At 45.4% G+C, this 20,361-nt stretch overlaps 1 pseudogene; it reads right to left on the bottom strand.

Moving 5' to 3' along the window:
- Window positions 1–19,983, bottom strand: part of LOC119360986 — a 34,483-nt pseudogene extending 14,500 nt beyond the window's left edge.
- Between the last annotated feature and the right edge of the window lie 378 nt (window positions 19,984–20,361).

Here is a 20,361-nt window from a genome sequence, read left to right as displayed (position 1 = left end):
GCGCTGCTGCTACTGCGGCTGCGGCTGCGGGGCGGTGTGGGGAGGAGAGGGGGTGTTGGGTATTTAAAGGGGGGAGGGTGGCTTGGGGGAGGGGGCAAGCAAGGGGAGGAGGAGGAGGAATCCTCCTCGGATTCGGCCGGCGGCGGCGGCGCAGCTGCGCGAGGGCGCCCGCAGGAGGGGGCGCTACTGGGCCGGCTGGCTGGGCCCTTGGCCCAGTCGGGCGCTGCGTTTTTTTATAAATAATGCGCGCAGAAAACGAATAAAATAAAACCTAAACGAACTCCAAAAATTACAAAGTACATTTTTCCCGACTCCTAAAAATGAGTCGAACAAAATGAACTTTTACTCGGGGCCTAAAATGCAATTTGAAAACACGCATTTTTCCCTAAGGCAAATAAACTCCGAGAAAATCCAGAATTTGATTTATTTATTAAATTTTCATTTTTTCCTAATTTTTTTGGGAAAGTCATATTATTCCCTCTCATATTTTTGATATTGGAAAATTATTTGAAGATGAAATAAATAAAATCCAATGATCCACTTTTCATAATTCGAGGAAACTCAAATATGAAAATTTTGAAATCTCCAAGTCTCTCCGAGGGTCCTTGAGTTGCGTGAAATTTCTAGGATCGGCAAATGCAAGAAAATATGTAATGCATGATGATTTAATGTATAACATTCCAAATTGAAAATTTGGGATGTTACAAGCTAAGTTCTATAATGAAAATTTTCCACTAGTATATGAAAGTGACAACATAGGAGACTCTCTATATGAAGAACATGGTGCTACTCTGAAGCACAAGTGTGGTAAAAGGATAGTAACATTGCCCCTTTTCTTTTTTTCTTTCTTTTCTTTTTTCTGAATGGGCTTCTTTGGCCCCCCTTTTTTATTTAAGCTTCTTTGGCCTTTCATTTTTTTATTTTTTTGTTTCTTTTCATGGGGCAATGCTCTATAATGATGATCATCACACTTTTTTTTACTTACAACTCAATATTACAACTCGATACTAGAACAAAGATATGACTCTATATGAATGCTTCCGGCGGTGTACCGGGATGTGCAATGATCTAGCATAGCAATGACATCAAAAAATGGATAAGCCATGAAAACATCATGCTAGCTATCTTACGATCATGCAAAGCAATATGACAATGAATGCTCAAGTCATGTATATGATGATGATGGAAGTTGCATGACAATATATCTCGGAATGGCTATGGAAATGCCATGATAGGTAGGTATGGTGGCTGTTTTGAGGAAGATATAAGGAGGCTTTTGTGTGATAGAGCGTATCATATCACGGGGTTTGGATGCACCGGCGAAGTTTGCACCAACTCTCAAGGTGAGAAAGGGCAATGCACGGTACCGAAGAGGCTAGCAATGATGGAAGGGTGAGAGTGTGTATAATCCATGGACTCAACATCAGTCATAAAGAACTCACATACTTATTGCAAAAATTTAAAAGCCCTTGAAACAAAGTACTACACGCATACTCCTAGGGGGGAGGTTGGTAGGAGTTGACCATCGCGTGCCCCCGACCTTCACGCAAAGATAAACAATCAAAATACAATGCGCGCAAATATGGTTACATAGTTAGTAGACGATACGTGCATGCTTTGGGAATCACAAACCTTAACACCAACATCCTTACTAAACACAACCATCTACTAGTACCTCCCACATATTATCATCTCTATATCGCAAAACTATTGCAAGGAATCAAACATATCATATTCAGTGATCCACAAGTTTATGTAGGATTTTATGACTAACCATGTGAATGACCAATTCCTGTCATCTCTCTAAATTGATATAAGTGAAGCAAGAGAGTTTAATTCTTTCTACAAAAGATATGCCCACGCTCTAACAAATATAAGTGAAGCAAAAGAGCATTCTACAAATAGCGGTTTTCTATGTGAAGAGAGAAACAGGCAATCCAAACTTCAAATGATATAAGTGAAGCACATGAAGCATTCTATAAGGCCATACGCAAAAGATTTAAGTGAAGTGCAATGAGCATTCTATAAATCAACCAAGGACTATCTCATACCAGCATGGTGCATAAAAGAAAAGTGAAAACTAAATGCAAAAGACGCTCCAAGACTTGCACATAATGCATGAACAAAACAAATACGAAAACATACCGGTACTTGTTGAAGAAAGAGGGGATGCCTTCCGGGGCATCCCCAAGTTTAGACGCTTGAGTATCCTTGAATATTTACTTGGGGTGCCTCGGGCATCCCCAAGCTTGAGCTCTTTCCTCTCTTCCTTTTCCTCATATCGAGACCTCCTCGATTAGACACTTCATCCACACAAAACTTCAACAGAAAACTCGGTAAGATCCGTTAGTATAATAAAGCAAATCACCACTCTAAGTAATGTTTAAAACCAATTCATATTTTGTGTGTCTACTGTAATATAACTTTTCCATGGCTTAATCCACTAATAAAAATTGATAGATTCATCAAAACAAGCAAACTATGCATTAAAAATAGAATCTGTCAAAAACATAACAGTCTGTAGCAATATGAACATTCACCATACTTCTGTTACCCCAAACATTCTACCAAAATTAGAAAAAATAACCAATTTGTACAGCAAGACGGTGCAAAAAGAATCAGAACCGTTTGACGTTCCAGTTAAAAATGTAAAATCATGCACTACAACCAAAGTTTCTATCCTGCACCGTACAAACTAACAAGCATTGTAAACATCCTAAAGGCAAACCTTAGCACATTATTTATATAATACAATGGAATTGTACAAAGGGATAATTATTTTTGATGAAAAGTTTCTGTAATCAACATTCACAAAGTTTCCGTGAGCATGAACAAAGTTCAAGGCTAGCTCCCACTTCAACAATGCTTGTCTCTCTCACTTTCACTTTCCTTTTTGAAAAGTTTTGGGTTCTCCTCTTTATTTTTTTGTTTTTAAACTATATAAAAGCACTCAACAGAAATAAATGACTCTCTAAAACTTCCGGGTTGTCTCCCTGTGTGACGCTCGGATAATTAAGTTACAGTAACCTTCTGCTAATGATGCCACGTCACCACGATTAGTGTTGCTAATCTCGCGTTAGTTGGAAACGATTCAAATTTAAATTTGAGTTAATGGCAAACATCAAAAGTTTTCAAACGTTAAAACTAAAATGTTCGGTTTGCCGAAAATAATCCATTAATTATTTTGGTGAAGTAACCACACTTTTACAAAATGTTTAAATATTTTGAAATAAATAAAACAGTAGCAGAAACAGATAATTAAATGCTTTTTCAATTAATAAAATATTAAGCTAATTTATTTAATTGCTCGAACTAATGGGGCAGTGACGTATTTGTGAAACTAAATTAGGAACTAGTTTTGATTAACTAAACTATAGCAATGTGAAACTAAAATAATACAGAAAAGAATAAATAAAATAAAATAAAATAACACGTAGAAACCCCCTGGGCCACTTGGCCCAAATGGCCGAAGTTGCCAGGCCGGCCCTCCTAACCCCCTCTCGTTCCTCTTCCTCTGTTCATCCCACCCCCGTGGACATAGAGCGCCCGTCCACGGCGCCGATGGCCACGGGGCGGCCATCCGGTGCACCCCGATGCCTACTAGGTCGACGACAACCCCTCCCAGACGCCCCGAAACCCTAGAGCCCTCCTGCCTTTCCCCCCTCGCTTTCTCCCTCGTCAGATCCGCCACACCGAACCACCCGTCGCCACGGCGAAGCTCGCCGGCGTGGCTACCCTCCTCCCCGGCTCCTGGTTTCGGTCCCTCTGCTCCACCGTCATCCTCTACGTTGCGTGAGGCCGCCCATAGGAACTAGGACCCCCCTGCATCGAGCCCTGCATCATCTCCGTCATCCTCGGCCCCGTCGATCATCGCCAATTCCGGCAAGGCCGAGCCATCCACGAGGCCGCTGAGCTGCTCTACGCATCCACTGTGAGCTCCCTCTCGAAACCCCTCTCTGCCCCCATTCGATTTGGTGCCCGTAGCCACTGACGCCATCGGAGCTGAAGCTCCTCGCCGCCGAGCATGTCGCAGCCGTGGCCACAACCACTACCTCTCGCGTCCGAGCACGGCATTGTGCTCCTCGCCTTCCCCGTCTTCCAACACGACCCCTACCTCCTCTCCCCGTGCCCTGCATCGCCGATGGCCAAGCACGCCCGAAGCCGCCGTCGCTCCATCTCGTCGCTGGCATCGAACCCGGCCATCTCGCGGCCAGCCAACACCACCGCTGGATGCGCGCGAACCTCACGAAGCCGTAGGTGCAAACCGCGTTCGAAACGAGCCACCGTAGACGAATTCCGACACCTCCCGTGCGCGCCGCCGTCGTTGTGGTTGCCGGCGATTAGCTGCCGGCGCACTTATGTGGCACCACTAACCCAGCCGCTAACCCCTCTCTCTGTGCTGCTGACCGCTGTGCGCCACGTGCTAAGTAATTATTTGTTAATTAAACTACCTAATTAGCTAACCTAAACAACCACTGACAGTCATGCCCCACGCCCTTAATTACCCGTCCTTTTTATTAGCCAATAGATTAAGACCACTATCACTGACAGGTGGGGCCCTGTCACTGTTCCAGTGGATAGGGCCGGCCTAGTCACCCTGCTGAGTCAGCAGCTTGGCCCACTAGTCAGCCTCTGCTGACTGGGCAGTTGACCCATTCAACTGGGCCCACTGTCAGCCACGTATGCACCTCTCTGAGTACACTCTCTGTGTACCCATAGCACTTTATTCTTTTATTTCGAAATAATATTAATTTCAGAAAATTTAGAAAATGATTTAAAACTTTAAAAATTAATATAAAATAAACCGTAGCTCAGATGGAAAAACTTTGTACATGAAAATTGCTCAGAACGACGAGACGAATACGGATACACTCTCCGTTCGTCCGCCACACATCCCTAGCGTAGCAAACACGCAACTTTCCCCCTCCGGTTCATCTGTCCAAAAAAGCGAAACACCGGGGATACTTTCCCGGATCTTCCCCCCCCTTCGCCGGTATCACCTATCCCTGCGTTAGGTCACCCCTAGCACAACATATTGCCGCGTCTTGCTTTGTGTTACATTTGATTGCTATGTTATTTATAATGTTGCCCCTCCGTTACTCCTTTCTGGTAGGCTCCGAGACCGTTGCCGATACCCCTGTGATCGACTACATCGATGACGACCCCTTCTTCTTGCCAGAGCAACCAGGCAAGCCCCCCCTGATCACCAGATATCGTGTATTCTTCTCTCTACTGCTTGCATTAGAGTAGTGTAGCATGTTACTACTTTCGGTTAATCCTATTCTGCTGCATAGCCTGACATTGTTGCTACAATTGTTGATACCTTTACCTGCTATCCTAATGCTTAGTATAGGATGCTAGTGTTCCATCAGTGGCCCTACACTCTTGTCCGTCTGCCATGCTATACTATTGGGTCGTGATCACTTCGAGAGGTAATCACGGGCATATGCTATATACTTTATACTGTTACATTACTTATGATACTGTTCGGAGATGGGGGCTGAAGGGACAGGTGGCTCCATCCCGGTAGAGGTGGGCCTGGGTTCCCGAAGGCCCCCGACTGTTACTTTGTGGCGGAGCGACAGGGCAGGTTGAGACCACCTAGGAGAGGTAGGCCTTGCCCTGGTCGGCGTCCGTGGTTATTTCATAATAACACGCTTAACGAGATCTTGGTATTTGATCTTCCGAGGCCGGGCATGACCCAGGAAAGTGTGTCCGGCCAGAGGGATCGAGCGTGTTGGGTTATGTGGGGCACCCCTGCAGGGAAGTTTATCTATTCGAATAGCCGTGTCCCTTGGTAAAAGGACGACCCGGAGTTGTACCTTGACCTTATGATAACTAGAACTGGATACTTAATAAAACACACCCAAACAAGTTCCAGAGACATTCCGGTTATCGCTTTTCCACAGGGCGACGAGGGGAGGATCGCCCGGTAGGATTATGCTATGCGATGCTACTTGGAGGACTTCAATCTACTCTCTTCCACATGCCGCAAGACGGAGGCTGCCAGAAGCGTAGTCTTCGATAGGACTAGCTATCCCCCTCTTATTGTGCCATTCTGTAGTTCAGTCCACTGATATTGCCTCCTTACACATATACCCATGCATATGTAGTGTAGCTCCTTGCTTGCGAGTACTTTGGATGAGTACTCACGGTTGCTTTTCTCCCCCTCCCCCCCCCCTTTCCTTTCTACCTAGTTGTCGCAACCAGACGCTCGAGCCCGGGATCCAGACGCCACCGTCGACGACGACTCCTACTACGCCGGAGGTGCCTACTACTACGTGCAGGCCACTAACGACGACCAGGAGTAGTTTAGGAGGATCCCAGGCAGGAGGCCTGCGCCTCTTTCGATCTGTATCCTAGTTTTTGCTAGCCTTCTTAAGGCAAACTAGTTTAACTTATGTCTGTACTCAGATATTGTTGCTTCTGCTGACTCGTTTATCTTTGAGCACTTGTATTCGAGCCCTCGAGCCCCCTGGCTTGTAATATGATGCTTGTATGGCTTATTTTATTTTTAGAGTTGTGTTGTGATATCTTTCCGTGAGTCCCTGATCTTGTTCGTACACATTTGCGTGCATGATTAGTGTACGATTGAATCAGGGGCGTCACAAGTTGGTATCAGAGCCGACTGCCTGTAGGAATCCACCTTCCACACTCCTTGGCCGAAGTCGAGTCTAGATATTACAAAAATTTTTTACTAACATGGCTGTGCGGCACATGGGCCCACGTCGCCATTGGGTGGTACTAGGATCATTTACTCCTCGATCTTTACTCTGGGACTCTGAACTCTTTTCTATTCGGGTAAAGTGAATTTTACTAAATCTAACATTAGGATCTCGTGATCACTTTCACCCGGAGAGCACCTTATTACCGATGATCGTCTGCTGCACCAGAAGATTCCGAGGATACTGTATGATGTTCTCTTGAGACTTTGTGCCATCGCTTTTGCGATTCCCATCCATCGATAAACCTTTATGGACAACCACGTACACTTGCCATTTATACATTCATTCCCCGTTGATCTTGTTATTATAAGATACCTCGAAATTCTCTCTATTGTTCCGAGAATACTTTGCGCCTACTGCCTTGCAGTTCTTTGCCACATGAATACCCATGCGGATAATTCCTCGCACTTACCGAGTATCCGCTCACCCCCAGTTGTTCGGGTGTTTCTCAAAAGTCTTCGAAATAATATTCGATCTTCGGAAAATCCTTAAGCAACTTATTGCTCTTGAAATTCTTTCTTGCTTGCATTATGGTTAATCCCATAAGTATAGTAATCTTATTGGCTACCTTTGTCACTATCATTTTGAGTCCGTTGATTCAAAATGTTGTGAATGCTCGCAATCCTTAATCAGATCATAGAATTCATCCTTTCAGCTCAGACGTCATTTTGAAAATGATTTGTTTATCGACCAATCAAATTGTCGTCAATTGTACCCCTAAGTCTATTCAGCTTACCCATACTTAATCAGAGCTTTTGCTTCTGATCCCTTGAATAAGAAATCATGATTCTCTACATTGAGCTTAGAATTAGTTAGTTGCTTCTATAATCCAATGCCTTCGCATTGTTTCTTCCTCTGCTTGTGTACCGATACTCACATCAGCTCCGCTATGGACTATCAGATCCTTTGTTGTAATATCATCCGACAGTGTCGTTGGAAAAAAAAACCTTGAGAAGATCTTTCCCTGATACATAATGCATTTGGTAAATTGTATCCTCTCCTTTTGTCACCCATGCTCTACTATCGAGTTTGTGTTAATTACTATTGAAGTTTATGGTATATGTCCCTAAGATGCCCTGATGGGTTGAACCTACGCGTTCCCTAATCCGTGTGAACCCGAAAGATTTCACGGGTCATACTCATCTGCTATTGCACCAGGTAAAACTTTCAACAACTAATGTCATTTTTGAAATACGAGAGGTGAATGGAAGGTTATGCATTGACGAAGTGGGAGTCGACCTTGAACCTTTGTGTTCATGCCCATGGACACGATGTAGATCCTATCATGGAATCTTCTTGCAATAATAACTATTTCCTTGAAAATATCATCTGGATCTGTGAATTGATCCTTTGCAATCGTGGTTCCGACCATAATTTCTTCCTTTGATTCCATTTCTCAGACAAGTAAAAGCGCTTGTCTTCTATAGATCAATACACCCCACTTCAACCTTTAATTTGATATGCCTTCGAGTATTATCTCCCTGGTATCTCGAGGATATCATGCCATTGCACTACATCTTATGAATTTGTGCCGGAGTAATACCTTTCCCCTATCATAGTCACTCCATGAGTTTTGGGTTGTCATCAACCGAGAACACCGAATAGTGAATCGAGTCCGCACTGCGATTCACAACTCTTAGTAATCTTCATTGCTTACGAGTCTAATACTCCATCATGTCATTCCTAGCCTTATCGGCTACATCATTATAGTGCTAAATTTAACTGTGCTATCTGGTTCTTCCCGGAGAACAAATTTTGACGGTGAGCTAATCTTACGTCGATCTTCCTCGTCATATCATTTCTCCTTGAACAACAAACTTAATTTCGAGTTTGTGTCGTACCCATGGTTCCAATAACCTTTCGCTTCATCATTCCTTCAACTTGATGTCATCGCCAATCAATTACATCTTCATGAGATCTCTCAGCAAATGTGTCGTGATCATCATCAGCATTCTAAGCTCTTCCAAGATATCTATCGAATTCTTGATGAGAAATACCACCCTTTGCTCTCGAATTTGTGTTATCATCGACCACTTTATTGCCTTTCGTTCAACACAAACTTGTTCATGTTTTGTGTTGTACCTTTCCTTGCTATCTGGCTTAGGTTATGTTCTACCTTGTAGTATTATTGTCTTCTGTATCCAGAATGTTGTGAGGATTGCTCCACCTCTTAAGAATTATTGGTATAGTGATACTTCTCGCCATCTACATTCATCTCTTGGTCCCCGTGTTGTTTCTAACCGGAAAACCGACAATTGAACTATGATGTGCAAATTCAAAACTTCTAGCAACCCTATTTCTTTGAAGTTATTGGTCGATATTTCATTCTTATACCGTTGGTCATCGAATCACCATTCTAACATTGACCATGCTACCTAAGCCCATATTTCGGGTGCACCTTTCAACCAATGTTTATTTGTGTATGTTTTCCTCGAGCATACCTCATTATATCACTTGATCTGACAAATGTTATCTCCTTGTTCTCATAATTGTGGAAACCCATCTTTTTGGAAATCTCAATGAATGGTCACTGAGTCCATCAGCCACCTCCTCATCCTCTCCTTGGTTTAATGATGAACTCTTGTTTTGGAACTCGCTTCCATAGTTCTTTTCACGAGAATCTTACAATGTCATCTCGTCAATCGGTGTTGCACCTTTTCTTCTCAGGCATCCTGAGTCTGAGTTATCCTAACACCAATCAGATCTGGATCTCGGTCAGATATGATGGCTGGAACATATTTCCAAGAGTTATAACATTGGTATTTATATGACCCGGTAAGGTGGTGTCATGCCTAGCACACCTGGCCGGAGGACCTATTGTTATAGTTTCCTTGTTAGCAAGGCTATCCATTCTTCCATGAGGAAATTGTAAGACTTATTCTATAAGTTGTTCCTGATGGATCCTTTGTGAATCGAAAGTCTGACCTTTGCTTGAAGACCATGTCAATGCTATCTTGAAGCGTGTCTGTGGTACTCCGAATTTCAATAAGAACATTTGAAGCACAATGCTAAACTTTCTTTATCAATTGTCCAAACACCGTTGTATGGGTAATGGCATGAAATTTCTCTCCCCTTACCTAAAGAGTTTTCTACATTATATCCTGTCATGGATATCATGCTTTGCTTGTCCTTGGGAAGGATATACCCTTGAAATATGTGTTTAAACACATTTTCCTTTCCATTGTTCTACTTAAACCTGATAATCATATTTTCCTTTCCATTGTTTGGTTTAACCTTTCTTGTGATCTATATGATCTAAGCAGTAATATTCTCCTGCTTTTGTAAACACCTCAGTGTACAATTCTATCAGAGAGACCCTGTTACTTTTGATTGATGACATTCCGGTAACCACCGATGGACGAGAACTTTGCCTACTGGTGTGCCTCGTTCAACGAGCAGGAAAATGGTTCTCTTCGTCCCTCGCCCTTGGTACCGATGTCGTTGCCGACATGACCGACAGACTATCCTCTGACATGCCTTGCTTACATGATCGTGCAAGATGTCACCGCCCTTCCTACTTTTAACCCACATGGTGGGCCCATAACCCACAGTTCCACAGGATCGAAACCTGACTCTCATGTACCACCCCCATGTTCCCAAAGTTGTTCCTCGCTCGTGACCTCGTAAGTAATTCACGAGCCACCTCCCGAGAGATCATCAATTCTGGTATCAGACACAATACTTATTCCCATTGATCTCAACCCCTTTCACGCCCTGTTGCAGGCATCAAACGATTGCCTGCCCACTCAAAACTTCCCATGATACCCCCTTATTTTGCTCTCGATATTTTCTTACGTTTCAACTCGAGAGTTACTTTCTTCCACCTTCCCCGATGTTATCGACCAGATAGTCAACCTTGCGGAGGTCCGTTCTCCCGGGATACCCCCCCTTATTCTTTCTTAAGTACGATGGAGTTCTCGAAGAAAGGACGACAACTTCATCATGATGCATTGGAATAAAGAATTGAAGACATCAATGAAAGGGATTAACTTCTTCGAGAAGATTCGTTAGAATATCGTAAACAGAACTTTCCCCCTTACTCCCCTCTTAAATCTCGGGACGAGATTTCTTGTACTAGAGGAGAATTGTGACGCCCGGATAATTAAGCTACAGTAACCTTCTACTAAGGATGCCACGTCACCACGATTACTGTTGCTAATCTCGCGTTAGTTGAAAACGATTCAAATTCAAATTTGAGTTAATGGCAAACATCAAAAGTTTTCAAACGTTAAAACTAAAATGTTCGGTTTGCCGAAAATAATCCATAAATTATTTTGGTGAAGTAACCACACTTTTACAAAATGTTTAAATATTTTGAAATAAATAAAACAGTAGCAGAAACAGATAATTAAATGCCTTTCTCAATTATTAAAATATTAAGCTAATTTATTTAATTGCCCGAACTAATGGGGCACTGACATATTTGTGAAACTAAATTAGGAACTAGTTTTTTATTTTAACTAAACTATAGCAATGTGAAACTAAAATAATACAGAAAAGAATAAATAAAACAAAATAAAATAAAACAACAAGTAGAAACCCCCTAGGCCACTTGGCCCAAATGGCCGAAATTTCCAGGCCGACCCACCTAACCCCCCCCCCTCGTTCCTCTTCCTTTGTTCACCCCACCCCTGTGGACACAGAGCGCCCGTCCACGGCGCCGATGGCGACGGGGCGGCCATCCGGTGCACCCCGGCGCCTACTAGGTCGACGACAACCCCTCCTAGACGCCCCGAAACCCTAGAGCCCTCCTGCCTTCCCCCCTCGCTTTCTCCCTTGTCAGATCCGCCACACCGAACCACCCGTCGCCATGGCGAAGCTCGCCGGCATGGCTACCCTCCTCCCCAGCTCCTGGTTTCGGTCCCCCTGCTCCGCCGTCATCCTCTACGTTGTGTGAGGCCGCCCGTGGGAACTAGCCCCCCCTGCATCGAGCCCTGCATCATCTATGTCATCCTCGGCCCCGTCAATCATTGCCATCGATTCCGACAAGGCCGAGCCATCCCTGAGGCCGCTGAGCTGCTCTAAGCATCCACTGTGAGCTCCCACTCGAAACCCCTCTTTGCCCCGTTCGATTTGGTGCCCGTGGCCACCGACGCCATCGGAGCTGAAGCTCCTCGCTGCCGGGCATGTCGCAACCGTGGCCACAGCCACTACCTCTCGCGTCCGAGCACGGCGTTGTGCTCCTCGCCTTCCCCGTCTTCCAACGCGACCCCTACCTCCTCTCCCTGTGCCCTACATCGCCGATGGCCAAGCGCGCCCGAAGCCGCTGTCGCTCCATCTCGTCGCTGGCATCGAACCCGGCCATCTCGCGGCCAGCCAACACCACCGCTGGATGCACGCGAACCTCACGAAGCCGTAGGTGCAAACCGCGTTCGAAACGAGCCACCATAGACGAATTCCGACACCTCCCGTGCGTGCCGCCGTCGTTGTGGTTGCCGGCAATTAGCTGCCAGCGTGCTGACGTGGCACCACTAGCCCAGCCACTAACCCCTCTCTCTGTGCCGCTGACCGCTGGGCCCCACGCGCTAAGTAATTATTTGTTAAGTAAACTACCTAATTAGCTAACCTAAATAGCCACTGACAGTCACCCCCATGCCCTTAATTAACCGTCCTTTTTATTAACCCATAGATTAAGACCACTATCACTGACAGGTGGGGCCCTGTCACTGTTCCAGTGGATAGGGCCGGCCTAGTCACCCTGCTGAGTCAGCAGCTTGGCCCACCAGTCAGCCTCTGCTGACTGGGCAGTTGACCCAGTCAACTGGGCCCACTGTCAACCACGTTCGCACCTCTCTGAGTACACTCTCTGTGTACCCATAGCACTTTATTCTTTTATTTCAAAATAATATTAATTTCAGAAAATTTAGAAAATGATTTAAAACTTTAAAAATTAATATAAATAAACCGTAGCTCAGATGGAAAAACTTTGTACATGATAATTGCTCAAAACGACGAGACAAATACGGATACACTCTCCGTTCGTCCGCCACACATCCCTAGCGTAGCAAACACGCAACTTTCCACCTCTGGTTCATCTGTCCAAAAACACGAAACACCGGGGATACTTTCCCGGATATCCCCCCGCCTTCGCCGGTATCACCTATTCCTGCGTTAGGTCACCCCTAGAACAACGTATTGCCGCGTCTTGCTTTGTGTTACATTTGATTGCTTTGTTATTTATAGTGTTGCCCCTCCGTTACTCCTTTCCGGTAGGCTCCGAGACCGTTGTCGATACCCCTGTGATCGACTACATCGACGACGAACCCTTCTTCTTGCCAGAGCAACCAGGCAAGCCCCCCCCCTGATCACCAGATATCCCCTATTCTTCTCTCTACTGCTTGCATTAGAGTAGTGTAGCATGTTACTACTTTCGGTTAATCCTATTCTGCTGCATAGCCTGACATTGTTGCTACAATTGTTGATACCTTTACCTGCTATCCTAATGCTTAGTATAGGATGCTAGTGTTCCATCAGTGGCCCTACACTCTTGTCTGTCTGCCATGCTATACTACTGGGCCGTGATCACTTCGGGAGGTGATCACGGGCATATGCTATACACTTTATACTGTTACATTACTTATGATACTGTTGGAGATGGGGGCTGAAGGGACAGGTGGCTCCATCCCAGTAGAGGTGGGCCTGGGTTCCCGAAGGCCCCCGACTGTTACTTTGTGGCGGGGCGACAGGGCAGGTTGAGACCACCTAGGAGAGAGGTGGGCCTGGCCCTGGTCGGCGTCCGTGGTTACTTCATAATAACACGCTTAACGGGATCTTGGTATTTGATCTGAGTCTGGCCACTGGACTATACGCACTAACCAACTACGCAGGAACAGTTATGGGCACTTGATGTTGTGGTATCAGCCGAAGCCTTCTTGACATCAGCGACTGAGCGATGCGCGCTGGATTGAACTGGAACGCCTGCTCTTGTATTAGGGAGGCTAGGTCTACTTCCGGCCGCCCTCGCAACATGCAGGCGTGCAATGGGCGATGGGCCCAGACCCTTGCGCCTTAGGATTTAGACCGACGTGCTGACCTCTCTGTTGTGCCTAGGTGGGGCTGCTACGTGTTGATCTTCCGAGGCCGGGCATGACCCAGGAAAGTGTGTCCGGCCAGAGGGATCGAGCGTGTTGGGTTATGTGGTGCACCCCTGCAGGGAAGTTTATCTATTAGAATAGCCGTGTCCCTCGGTAAAAGGATGACACGGAGTTGTACCTTGACCTTATGACAACTAGAACTGGATACTTAATAAAACACACCCAGACAAGTTCCAGAGACATCCCGATGATCGCTTTCCCACAGGGCGACGAGGGGAGGATCACCGGGTAGGATTATGCTATGCGATGCTACTTGGAGGACTTCAATCTACTCTCTTCTACATGCTGCAAGACGGAGGCTGCTAGAAGCATAGTCTTCGATAGGACTAGCTATCCCCTTCTTATTCTGGCATTCTACAGTTCAGTCGACTGATATTGCCTCCTTACACATATACCCATGCATATGTAGTGTAGCTCTTGCTTGCGAGTACTTTGGATGAGTACTCACGGTTGCTTTTCTCCCCCTTTTCCCCCCTTTCCTTTCTACCTGGTTGTCGCAACCAGATGTTGGAGCCCAGGATCCAGATGCCACCGTCGACGACGACTCCTACTACGCCGGAGGTGCCTACTACTACGTGCAGGTCGCTGACAACGACCAGGAGTAGTTTAGGAGGATCCCAGGCAGGAGGCATGCGCCTCTTTCGATATGTATCCCAGTTTGTGCTAGCCTTCTTAAGGCAAACTTGTTTAACTTATGTCTATACTCAGATATTGTTGCTTCCGCTGACTCATTTATCTTCGAGCACTTGTATTCGAGCCCTCGAGCCCCCTGGCTTGTAATATGATGCTTGTATGGCTTATTTTATTTTTAGAGTTGTGTTGTGATATTTTCCCGTGAGTCCCTGATCTTGTTCATACACATTTGCGTGCATGATTAGTGTACGATTGAATCGGGGGCATCACACCCTGGCAGCGCTTTCTTTAAAGCCATTAAGCTAGGCATTTAGTGCTCCAGTAATGGATCCACCCGGATCCCAAGGTATATCAAAGCCAATTTTAATTAACAATGATTTGTAATTTAGTAGTGAGCACAAAGTAACATATATCAAGCAATGACGAAGTCTAACTCTCTTCCTATGCATCGGCATGTCATAAAAGAACAATTCATGCACACATAGTAAAGGCCAATGCATAGTATAGGCAGTCTCTTGCAATTTTATCGTGTTGGAAACATAGAGAGGTGGAGATATAGTTCCTCTCTCATAATAATTGCAAGTAGGAGCAGCAAGCACATGCATATTATATCTATCAAAATCATCATGTGTAGTAGTAAAATGCAACCCATCAATATAATCCTTAGTAAGAGCAAACTTCTCTGATATAGTGTAGTAGGGAGAATTCAAAAAGAAAATAGGACTATCATGCGTGGGTGCAATAGCAAGAATTTCATGTTTAACATAAGGAACTATAGCAAGTTCATCTCCATAAGCATAATTCATATTGGCATCTTGGCCACAAGCATAGCAAACATCATCAAAAGGTGATATTTCAAGAGAATCAACGGGATCATAACAATCATCATAGCAATCATCATAGTAATCATCATAGCAATCATCCTTCGGTAAGCATGAAGGGACATTAAACAATGTATGAGCTGAAGAGTTACTCTCATTGGAAGGTGGGCACGGGTAGCTAATCCGCTCTTCCTCCTTTTGTTCTTAGCTCTCCTCATTATCTTTTTCATCCAATGAGCTCATAGTTTCATCAATTTCTTCTTCCATAGCTTCCTGCAAAATATTAGTCTCTTCTTGAATAGGGGAGAATTTCTCAATATATAGTTTAACATAGGCATTAGAAGCATAATTATCATAACAATATTTAAATATGGCAAAATTTTCAGATTTGTAGAGAGTAACATCATACTTTTCAATCAAAGAAGCAATTTCATAAGCACCCTTAAAAGCAACAAATTCTTCAATTTGTTGAACATCATAGTAATTATAAACACCCTTAGCATACGAAGATACAATTCCATTATCAATAAACTCACATTGGTAGGGAAGGTGTTTATTAGGGTTTTTAGAACAACAAGTAACATCATATATTTCACATAAAGTCCAAGCATAACATTGCAAACGATGAATTTGATCCAGTAAAAGTTTCCCTTTTTCAGATATACAGTGTCGCACATAACAAGCATGCTCATCTAAAGATTTGCCCTCAACTAAGCTAGTTGGGGTTTCAGCACGAGCACAAAAGGATCGAAGATGATCCAAGTAAAAAGCTTTAGGAGTGTGATAGATTTTGAGTGGTTCTTCAACCATTGGTTCAATAGGTACAACTAATTTTTTGGTATTTTACGTTTCCTACCCATAACTAAAGATAGAAAGCAACTAAGAACATCAAATAAAAATTACTTAGTGATAAAGCAAACAAGCACACACGAGAATATTCACCACACGCCATGACTCCCCTGCAACGGCGCCAGAAAAAGGTCTTGATAACCCACAAGTATACAGGATCAATGTAGCCTCTTTCAATAAGTAAGAGTGTCAAACCCAACAAGGAGCTAAAGGTAGAACAAATATTCTCTCAAGTCCTATCTGCCACTGATACGACTCTACGCACGCTTAGTGTTCGCTTTACCTAGAACAAGTATGAAACTAGAAGTACTTTGTAGGTGTGATAGGATAGGTTTGCAAGAATATAAAGAACGCATAAATAAAAAGTAGGGGCTGTTTAGATAAAGATGCAATAAAGTAAATATAGCGAGTGTGGAAAAGTGGTGGTAGGAGTTGTGAAATTGTCCCTAAGCAATTGACTATTTACTAGACCGATAATCACTATTGCAATTCTATTTGAGGGAGAGGCATAAGCTAACATACTTTCTCTTCTTGGATCATATGCACTTATCATTGGAACTCTAGCAAGCATCCGCAACTACTAAAGATCATTAAGGTAAAACCCAACCATAGCATTAAAGTATAAAGTCCCCTTTATCCCATACGCAAACAACCTACTTACTCGGGTCTGTGCTTCTGTCACTCATGCCACCCACCATAAGCAAATCATGAACATATTGCAAACCCTACAGCGGGAATCCCTCATGCTTGCGCGACACGGAGGGCACAATAGGACAGCACCAATAATAAAACATGCAATTCAAACCAATCATAGCAATTCATCAATCACCGGTAGGACAACGAAAATCTACTCAGACATCATAGGATGGCAACACATCATCGGATAATAATATGAAGCATAAAGCACGATGTTCAAGTAGAGAGTATAGAGGGTTGCGGGAGAGTGGACCGCTGAATATAGATGGGGGAAGGTGATGGAGATGTTGGTGAAGATGATGGCGGTGTTGGTGAAGATCGCGGTGATGATGATGGCCCCCGGCGGCGTTCCGGTGCCACCGGAAGCAAGGGGGAGAGAGCCCCGCTTCTTCTTCTTCTTTCTTGACCTTCTACCTAGATGGGAGAAGGGTTTCCCCTCTGGTCCTTGGCTCCCATGGCGTGGGAGGGGCGAGAGCCCCTCCGAGATTGGATATGTCTCTCTGTCTCTTTCTCTGTTTCTGCGCTCTCAGATTCTGCCCCTTCACCGTTTTTTTATATCCGGAGATCCGTAACTCCGATTGGGGTGAATCTTTCGCCCAGATCTTTCTCATAAAATTAGCTTTCTTGCGGCAAAAGAAGAGCGTCAACCGCCTTACGAGGTGCCCAAGAGAGTCCAGGGTGCGCCTGCCTCCCTGGGGCGCGTCCCCTGTCTCATGGCCCCCTCGGGCACCGTCTCGCGTTGATTCTTCCTCCCAAAAATCACAAATATTCCAAATTCACCTAAACTCAACATCACCGCTCCTTTCTTGACCGCATGTCTGAAACTTGAAGGAATTTCACCGTTGCTTGTAGTCATCCCGAGTCAAATTCACAGTTGTCTTACCACATGTGTAACCACCAGAGCCCTGGCCCGTTTCCATGTCCCGTGCGTACCGCACGCCTCGCCGCTATTACCGCATCGAGCCTCTGCTGTCCCGGCCGAGTCTCAAGGGTCGCAGACCCACACCACTCAACCTCCACTGCAGAGTACCACCCATCACCGACCGATGACGAGTTTCACGCTTCCACCAGACCATTGGGCTCCGGTCCGAACTACGTGTCACTCGCTTCCCCAACTGAAATAGGCTTTAAATCTCTGGATCCTTACACCGTAGCCCCTCAATCCAGCTCCACCTTCAACATGACTCCATGGTAGATGATTAGTCCACCGCTGCGCCTCATCGAATTCAAGCTCCGTGTATACACCACCTTGAATCAATCCCGCGCCATAGTCTTGTCGAAGCCGCACAAGCCTCGGGCATGTGCACCACGTGTTTCCACGCCCAGAAGTCGGTGACCATCAGCATCACGCCCCTATTTCGTCATCGCCGATTCCACCATCATCTTCTGTACCAACCGACATCCCAGTCGATCTGTCAGACAGTCCAGTCCAATCCAGCCGAAATTAACCGACTGCAATCATGCTCCACCTTGCGTCGTGTCCACCCGCACATCTCCGTGCATTGATTGACGCCCTGTGTTTGCGTGATCCTCATGACGCGCTTGTCCGCGCGCCTCTATAACATGTCCACGTGGTCCAAGCATTCACAACAAATCGACTCCAAAAAAGGATTCCATGCAACCTGCACAATTTTCCTTGTCTCTATTTGTTTTTTTAGCATCTCCATGCACCCTGTACACACACGTGACCATGGCAAGTCCCTTTTTTGTCTCAAAACAAATCCCTAGTCCGCTCGTATCAAGCATCTCCGGCCATCACGCATAGGTTCTGCCTTTGTCCCAGACTACCACAGTGCTAGCTGCTGCCCTGCCTCGGTCATCCAATCCACCACGACTGCACAAGGGACTAGCCCTCCAAGAACGGACCACCAGCCCCACTTGGGCCAGCCTGCCACGTCCTAGGCCGTTGCCCACGAGCATCCTTGGCCACACGCGATCGAACTCGCCTTACTCGGACAGGCCAAGGACTCCCTGCTGTTGCACAATTTCGTCGAGATCCGCCCAGAACCTGCTGCCATCGACATCGCCAGATCAAACAGCTTCCGCACGAACGATTCCTCTTGACTGCTATTCCAATAAACGCCAACACGTCGGATCGGCCCTCGTCCACACATGTCGCTCTACGGCGACATCTTTCATATGAACAATGTTGATCCACGACTAAGCGCTTTTCCTCCTCTAGATCAACAATCCAAAACCTCTGACAACCTAGCTCATGATACCACTTGTTAGAATAAAATCCGAGGCATACCGTTGATCATCCAACGACCAAGCAATCACACGAGCATGACACCGAGATTTGTTAACGAGGTTCACCGATATGGCTACATCCCCGGGGACTGACTACGGGCGCTCCTCCCCGTGACACCATCACAATACCGCACACCGGCCACACGGGCGCCGGCACACGCCGCCGGCTCCCCCTTGCGCGCCTGTGCTATTATGTTGGCATAGGTTACATCATGTGTCTACCCCTGCTATATATGAGAGGCCTAGGATACAAGTGTCCTACTAGAACACGACTCCACATCCTATGTTAACACAATACAACTTATAGTCCAACTGTAACGTACCTTGTACACAATATTCGACACAACTCCAACAGAACACCTGGATGTCCACGTACAGGTACACCATCCTCTCGTACTCCACGAACTACACATGGACATTCAGGACACCAGAATCAATCAACATTAGTCGATCCAAGATGGAAGAAGAGAGCTAGAGGTTAGTCAGTAGGTATATATTGTACCTCCCAGATGCGGAGCTTGGAGTAGTTGATGACGTAGTATGCCATGGTGAATTGGGTCTGGCTCTCCGGCGGGTAGTCGCCCGAGCCGGCAAGGAAGGTCACATACGCCGCCCTCTTCAGCGCGTCCTCCACGACCCGCTTGAGCATGGGAGCTATTGCTCGCTCGATTTCTCTCTTTGCTTCAAAGGATGGATGAGATGGGCTTGTTGTTTGTTGTGGACTTGTGCGAGTTTGTGTTTGAGCTTGATGGTGGTGCCTGCTGGGCTTTATATAGGCGCCATCCGCGACCAAATGGAAAGCGTAAAAGAAGTGTCAACTTCTGAGATGGACATTCCTACTACATTCTCGACCCTTTCATTTCGTTTCCTTTTACTCTTGTGCGGATTTTTCTCGATTAGATAGAAGACCGCCATGGCCCCCATTTTCATTACAAAAATCTCCCTTGATTTGTGGCGCCTGCGTGGACCAACCAGACCAGATCCCAACCAACATTTCTGTCCCAGGAGGATTGGTAAATTTGAATATCTTCCCTCTGTGGGAGCGGCAGGTGGTATGCTTGTTGCATGGAATGAGCATATCTTTGGGGGGCAGGTTATTCACATCAACAATTATGCTCTCTCTATCCAATTCACCTCTAAGCACAATGGGGAACAATGGATTCTCACCAATGTATATGGGCCATGTGAATCACAAGAGAGACTGCTTTCCATTGACTGGTTTAAAAACTTTCACATTTCAGAAGATAGGAGTTGGATTATTTTGGGGGATTTTAACTATATCAAATATCCTCA

The sequence above is a fragment of the Triticum dicoccoides genome, chromosome 2B (genome assembly GCF_002162155.2).
Source record: "Triticum dicoccoides isolate Atlit2015 ecotype Zavitan chromosome 2B, WEW_v2.0, whole genome shotgun sequence".
In the NCBI taxonomy this organism is placed as follows: domain Eukaryota; kingdom Viridiplantae; phylum Streptophyta; class Magnoliopsida; order Poales; family Poaceae; genus Triticum; species Triticum dicoccoides.
Note: the sequence above shows the minus strand (reverse complement) of the source record. Positions and strands in the feature narration are given on the sequence as shown.